At 50.0% G+C, this 7597-nt stretch overlaps 1 long non-coding RNA gene across 1 annotated transcript in view; it reads right to left on the bottom strand.

The window, feature by feature from the left end:
- Nucleotides 1-201: 201 nt before the first annotated feature.
- The window catches only part of LOC140711502 (uncharacterized), a 32441-nt gene continuing 25045 nt past the window's right edge, over nucleotides 202-7597 (bottom strand). Inside the window, exon 2 of the long non-coding RNA XR_012092760.1 lies at nucleotides 202-1529. This is a non-coding gene — a long non-coding RNA (uncharacterized lncRNA). The remainder of the gene's footprint in view (nucleotides 1530-7597) is intronic.

The raw sequence follows: 7597 nt of genomic DNA, 5'->3' as shown, positions 1-7597 counted from the left end.
TCCGCCTCCTGGATTCACACCATTTTCCTTCCTCAGCCTCCCGAGTAGCTGGGACTACAGGCGCCCGCCACTATGCCCGGCTAATTTTTTGTATTTTTTAGTAGAGACGGGGTTTCACTGTGTTAGCCAGGATGGTCTCGATCTCCTGACCTCGTGATCCGCCCGCCTCGGCCTCCCAGAGTGCTGGGATCACAGGTGTGAGCCACCACGCCCGGCCGCTAATTACTCTTTACTCCAATCACCTGTAGTTAATTTTATACTAAATCTTCCCTGTTCAGCCAGGCGCGGTGGCTCACACCTGTAATCTCAGCACTTTGGGAGGCCAAGGCGGGTGGATCACCTGAGATCAGAAGTTTAAGACCAGTCTGGCCAACATGGCGAAACCCCATCTCTACTAAAACCAAAAATTAGCCAGACGTTGTGGCGGGCGCCTGCAATCCCAGCTACTCTGGAGGCTGAGGCAGGGAGAATTGCTTGAACCTAGGAGGAGGAGGTTGCAGTGAGCCGAGATTGCACCACTGCACTCCAGCCTCGTCGAAAGAGCGAGACTCTGTCTCAAAAAGGAAAAAAGAAAGAAAGAAAGAAACCCCATCTTTACTAAAAATACAAAAAGTAGCCAGGCATGGTGGTGTGCACCTGTAGTCCCAGCTACTCAGGAGGTTGAGGCAGGAGAATCACTTGAACCTAGGAGGCAGAGGTTGCAGTGAGCCGAGATAGCACCACTGCACTCCAGCCTGGGCGACAGAGTGAGACTCTGTCTCAAAAAAAAAAAAAAAAATTCCTCCCTGTTCAAATTATTCTGTGGTTTTTTTCTTTGCTGATTGGACCCAGACTGATAATGATCCTGTTTCTTATCTGTCCTGGGAGTCCCCTGAAAGAAGATTTGGATTTGGGGCAACAAGGAGGACAGATGTTCACATACACAGGACTTTGCCTTTCCCTGGGTCAGCAAGGCACCTAATGGAGAACAGGTGTCCCTGGCCCAATAACAGGCATGCAGGCTGTTACTATGTTAATTCATGTTGGGTGTGTGTGTGTGTGTGTGTGTGTGTGTGTGTGTGTTTGAGATGGAGTCTCGCTCTATCTCCAGGCTGGAATACAGTGGCATGATTTTGGCTTACTTCAACCTCCGCCTCCCAAGTTCAAGTGATTTTCCCACCTCAGCCTCCCGCGTAGCTGGGATTACAGGCGTGTGCCACCACACCAGCTAATTTTTTGTATTTTTAGTAGAGACAGGGTTTCACCATGCTGGCCAGGCTGGTCTCGAACTCCTGACCTCAGGTGATCCACCTGCCTTGGCCTCCCAAAGTACTGGGGTTACAGGCATGAGCCACCGCATCTGGCCCAGGGTCTCTTAAGAGACTGCAGTCATTTGAAAGCTTTGAGTTAACTTTTACGCAGCAATAGATAACTTACACATGTGGTCGTGGCCTCATCACTGGGGCTAGAGGATCCACGTGAGAAAGAGCGCATTCACACAGCTGTTGGCAAAAGGTCTCAGCTCCTGGCAGCATGGAAGCTGCCTTTGCCTGGAACAAGGGATCAGAGAAAGGGAGAGAACACACCGATTGGCACTGTGTCTTTATAACCTAGTCTTGGAAGTGATACATCATCACTTCTCTCATATTCTATTGGTCACTGTATTAACCATGGCTTTGATTTTCTTAATTCTGATGCTTTGATGTCTGGAGCCTTGCTGACCCCACTGGAGGGACCACCTCTCCCAAGGTTCCAGTTCTTACGGATAGAGAACAACTCGCCTGAGAGTGTGCTTTTCAAATGCAAACCAACCAGTCCAGAGCGCACACCCTGCACCATCTCCTTTATCATGCTTTCCCACTTCAGGCTGCTGGTCACTACCCTAATCACCCCAGGGCCGGGTACCACACTAAAGGGACAGCCCCTATGCCCCAGAGCCTGAAATTGACCAATCCTGAAACTAGCCAGTCCTAAAACTGCTTATCCTGTCCTGCCCACCCCTTCTCTCAGAAACCACAAGAAAGGCTCTTGCAGGCCAAAGCGCGGTGGTTCATGCCTGTAATCCCAGCACTTTGGGAGGCCGAGACAGGTGGATCACGAGGTCAGGAGATCGAGACCATCCTGGCTAACATGGTGAAACCCCGTCTCTACTAAAAAATACAAAAAACTAGCCGGGCGAGGTGGCGGGCGCCTGTAGTCCCAGCTACTCGGGAGGCTGAGGCAGGAGAATGGCGTAAACCCGGGAGGTGGAGCTTGCAGTGAGCTGAGATCCGGCCACTGCACCCCAGCCTGGGCGACAGAGCGAGACTCCGTCTCAAAAAAAAAAAAAGGCCGGGCGCGGTGGCTCAAGCCTGTAATCCCAGCACTTTGGGAGGCCAAGACGGGTGGATCACGAGGTCAGGAGATCGAGACCATCCTGGCTAACACGGTGAAACTTCGTCTCTACTAAGAAATACAAAAAACTAGCCAGGCGAGGTGGCGGGTGCCTGTAGTCCCAGCTACTCGGGAGGCTGAGGCCGGAGAATGGCGTGAACCCGGGAAGCGGAGCTTGCAGTGAGCTGAGATCTGGCCACTGCACTCCAGCCTGGGCTACAGAGCGAGACTCCATCTCAAAAAAAAAAAAAAAGAAAAAAAAAATATATAATGCTGTCTCTCAGCAAAATCATATTTTTAAAATAAATTTAGACAGGTATGGTGGCGGGCATCTGTAGTCCCAGCTCCTGAACTGAGGCTGAGGTAGGAGGATCACTTGAGCCCAGGAGTTTGAGGCTGCAGTGAGCTATGATAAAGCCACTGCACTCTAGCCTGGGCGACAAGACTGAGACCTTCTCTCTCTCAAAAAAAAAAAAAAAAAAAAAAGATAATACCACTTACAATATCATTTAAAAATGAAATACTTAGTAATGAATTTGAAAAGCAATTGACATGACCTGTTCTCTGAAAATTACAAAACATTACTGGGAGATTACCAGATAAATAGAGATTTACAATCTCAATATTGAGCTGAGATATACCAAACTCAATATTGTTAATATGATGATTCTTCCAAAATAGACTATCCAGTGCAATACCAGTCAAAATCCCAGTAGGCTTTTTAATACAAATTGACAAGCTCTTTCCAAAATTCTTGTGGTAATGCAAAGGTCCTAGAACAGTCAAGACAATGTTGACTGTTGCACTCCAGCCTGGGCAACAGAGGGAGACTTCGTTGTCCAAAAAAAAAAAATCTAAATAAGATTAAGATTTCTGGATTGTACCAATGCAAATTTCCTGGTTTTGAAAATATACTATAGTTATGTAAGATGTTCCCATTGGAGGAAATTGGGTAAAGGTTACCAACCTCTCAGTATTATTTTAGAACTTCCTGTGAATCTGTGATAATTCCATTCCATGTTTGCATTGAATGACAGCTCAATTTCAGCTGACCTGAACCGGTTTCTCCTGCAGTGCCTGTCGACCTGCAGGCAGGGCGTCCTGATCACAACCACCTGTGGTCCACGGCGCCCTCTGCTCTCCCACCACTGGAAGCCTCCCGCGCCCTAGAGGGAGGCCAGCTTGAGGAAGCCCTGATTTCATAGGCTCATCTTGCGGCCTCATCTCCTCCCCATCCCTTTATGAGCTGACAGTTTGAGGGGTTTTTTGTTTGGTTGGTTTTTGGTTTGGTTTGATTTTGTTTTGCACTGTGTCACCCAGGCTGGAGTGCAGTGGTGCTATCACAGCTCACTGTAGCCTTTACCTCCAGGCTCAAGCAATCCCTCCTGCCTCAGCCTCCTGAGTAGCTGGGACCACAGACATGTGCCAGGATGCCTGACTAAAAAAAATTTTTTTTCAGACGGAGTTTCACTCGTTGCCAAGGCTGGAGCACAATGGTGTGATCTTGGCTAACTGCAACCTCCGCCTCCTGGGTTCAAGTGATTCTCCTGCCCCAGCCTCCCAAGACGCTGGGATTACAGGCACCCGCCACCACACCCAGCTAATTTTTGTTATTTTTAGTAGAGACGGAGTTTTACCATGTTGGCCAGGCTGGTCTCGAACTCGTGACCTCAGGTGATCCAACCCTCGACCTCCCAAACTGTTGGGATTACAGGCGTGAGCCACTGCACCCAGCCGACTAAACTTTTTAAAAATATTTTTTAGAGATGGGGTCTCCCTATGTTGCCTAGGCTGGTCTCAACTCCTGAACTCAAATGATCGATCCTCCCACCTATGCTTCCCAAAGTGCTGAGATTAAAGGTGTGAGCCACTGTGCCTGGCCAATAAGCTGACATTTTGCTTGACACCTCCCAAGCCAACAACACAGACCCCCAGGGGAGAGATGTCCACAGGCTGCAGAGGTCCAGCTCCTGTGACCAGGCAGCAGCCTCAGTGGAAGAGCACGTTCCTGGGCCCCATCAGAGGCTGATGTGGAGAGTCCCTCTGATTGAAAATACCCAACTCAGGCTACTCCTGCCCCGGGGTGACTGTCTCGCAATAATATACAGGGCCAGAAGGATCCAGGAACACAGGAAGAGCTCGGCAGGGCTCAACAGGAAAACAGAAGAGAGCTAAAAGCAGAGACACCATGCAAACATGAGGCACACATGCAACAGGAGACAGAGCAAACTGCAGGAAAACAGAAGGGCCCTGTTAGCCACACACCGGCCTGTGGGCTACAAGCCCTCCAGTTACAGAGCATGGGAAATGAGGCCAGGTCATGCCTGTCCTCACCTTTGAGTTAGGGCCGAGCTGGGCAGAGAATCTGCTTGCCCTTTCCTCCCTCTTCAGTTCCTGCAGATCACTTGGTTCTTTTGCATGTGGGTTTGTCGTTTTTCCTTTTTGAGACGGAGTCTCGCTCTGTTGCCCAGGCTGGAGTGCAGTGGCGCGATCTCAGCTCACCGCAACCTCTGCCCCCTGAGTTCAAGCGATTCTCCTGCCTCAGCCACCCAAGAAGTTGGGATTACAAGTGTGTGCCACCATACATGGCTAATTTTTGTGTTTTTAGTAGAGACAGGGTTTCACCATGTTGGCCATGCTGGTCTCAAATTCCTGACCCCAAGTGATCCACCCACCTGAGCCTCCCAAAGTACCGGAATTACAGGAGTGAGCCACTGCGCCTGGCTGGCTTTGGGTACTTGAGGGGAAAAGAAAAAGCCCCATGGCAGACCAGACCTGAGGGGCAGGACCTCTCAATTCCAGACCTGCTTTCACCTCCTCACTGCCGGACCTGGAGCCAGGGCTGGCTGTCTCAGGGCCTCTGCCTCCCCCTGCCAGGAACTCTGTGCTGCCAGCCCGGATTTGGAGAGGCTGAAGGGATAAAGGTCCTACCTCACTCTGAAGCCCTCCCCACAGGGTCCCAGCTTGCACCTCATGTACCAACTCCTTAGGGGGCAGTGTGCACCCCTGGAAGGACTCCCAGGGTCTGGTACTTGCCACTCAGGACAGATCATTCCCTGCAGAACATTCATCTCCCAATTTAAGAAACGGGAGAGAGACAAAGGAGGCCCGTCTGCCTCCCCTGCCAGCTCCTGGCTGATTGCTGCTGGCTGCCTCCCGAGTTCTGGGACCCCTCTCTGGACAGTGGTAAGAGTCCCAGGCACAGAGCAGGTTTGCTGCACACCATTTGCCATTGGTGTATCGAGCACACTCCCACCTCCAGGATTATGGGAAGACCTTTATGGGGTACAGACTTCCCCTCCCTGCAACAAAGAGGAGCTCTTCCATGGCCCCTACCCTGAGGAGCGCAAGAGGTCCATGGCCTGGAAACTTCCTATTTCCTGGGGCTGGTCCAGGGCTTCTAGCCTGGCCTTCCATAAGGCGTGGGCCAGGATGCTGGCCCTGGGGACCTTTCAGCTTAGCCCCACATGCCCCTCTGTGGACTCTCAGTCTCACCTTTGTCAGGGTTCTGCCATTTAGAAATGATCAGCCCACCTCTAGACCAAGTGCCTGCCGGGAATGTCCTGTCTAACTTATCCACCAGCTCATCCTTCCGGGCCTAATTAAGGCCCCACTCCATCTCTGAAGCTACCCCATGCTCATGACTCTCCCTGACGCAGGTTCCCAAAGCACCAGGTGACTCAGCTGCAGTGTTTTTCACAGTCCATGATGTGTCACAGCTATTTATAGGTGTGCTTCACTCCCTGCGAGGAAGCACTTCACAACCCCCAAACGCAAGTTCCAGAAATATGCTCGTAAAGATAAAGACAGAGAAAAGCTCTGGAAAAATACACAGTGCTGCTGCTTCAGGCAGAGTCTGTGTGTGTGTGCGTGTGCGTGTGCGTGTGTGTGTGCCTGTGTGTGTGCCTCTGTGTGTGTGCCTGTGTGTGCGTGCGTGTGTGCGTGTGCGTGTGTGTGTGCGCTTTCACTTTTTGCCTCATACATCTCATTGTTTATAAAATTTATCAATATTACAAAGTTGTAAATTAGGTTATTTAAAAACAACAAATTGGCCGGGCATCGTGACTCACACCTGTAATCCCAGCACTTTGAGAGGCCAAGGCAGGTGGATCACCTGAGGTCAGGAGTTTGAGACCAACCTGGCCAACAAAGTGAAACTCTGTCTCTACTAAAAATACAAAAAATTAGCCTGGCGTGGTGGTGGGTGCCTGTAATTCCAGCTACTTGGGAGGCTGAGGCAGGGGAATCACTTAAATCCAGGAGGCAGAGGTTGGAGTGAGTTGAGATCATGCCATTGCACTCCAGCTTAGGCAACAAGACCGAAACTGTCTCAAAAAAAAAAAAAAAAATTAATTTCTACACAAAGTATTGCACATTCCTTAAATTTATTCATAGGTATTTTATAGTTTGTGTTGCCATGTTAGCAGTTAAAAAGAGTGGCTAGGCGCGGTGGCTCACACCTGTAATCCCAGCACTTGGGGACGCTGAGGCAGGTGGATCACGAGGTCAGCAGATCAAGACCATCCTGGCCAACATGGTGAAATCCCATCTCTACTGAAATACAAAAAATTAGCCAGGCATGGTGGCATGCAGCTGTAGTCCCAGCTACTCGGGAGGCTGAGGCAGGCAGGGGAATTGCTTGAACCCGGGAGGCAGAGGTTGCAGTGAGCCGAGATTGCGTCACTGCACTCCAGCCTGGTCATAGAGCAAGACTCTGTCTCAAAAAAAAAAAAGAAAAGAGTGAGGTCCCCCCTGGGCAACATAGCAAGACCCCCATCTCTACACAAAATATTAAAAAAATTAGCCAGGCATGGTGGTTCATGCCTGCGGTCTCGGTTACTTGGGAGGTTGAGGCAGAAGGATTGCTTGAGCTCAGGAGGTTGAGGCTTCAGTGAGCCATGATGGTGTCACTGCATTCCAGCCTGGTAGAGAGAGAGTGAGACCCTGTTTTTTCTTTTCTCTTTTTTTTTTTTTTTTTAAAGAAAACAAACACCAAAACAATAAAAAGAGTGAGGTAGGGAGGATTCATGTCCCCAAATAGTTCTCCCTTTTTAGTTTTTTAATTTTTAATTTTTAGAGAAAGTTTCATTCTGTTGCCCAGGCTGCGGGGGCAGTGGCATAATCATAGCTCACTGTAACCTGAAACTCCTGTGCTCAAGGGGTCATGCTCACGTCCTGCCTCATGCTCCTGAGTAGCTGGGACTACACGCCCTCGCCACCAGGCCCAGCTAATTTTTATTTTTAT

The sequence above is a fragment of the Chlorocebus sabaeus genome, chromosome 1, assembly GCF_047675955.1.
Source record: "Chlorocebus sabaeus isolate Y175 chromosome 1, mChlSab1.0.hap1, whole genome shotgun sequence".
NCBI lineage: Eukaryota > Metazoa > Chordata > Mammalia > Primates > Cercopithecidae > Chlorocebus > Chlorocebus sabaeus.
Note: the sequence above shows the minus strand (reverse complement) of the source record. Positions and strands in the feature narration are given on the sequence as shown.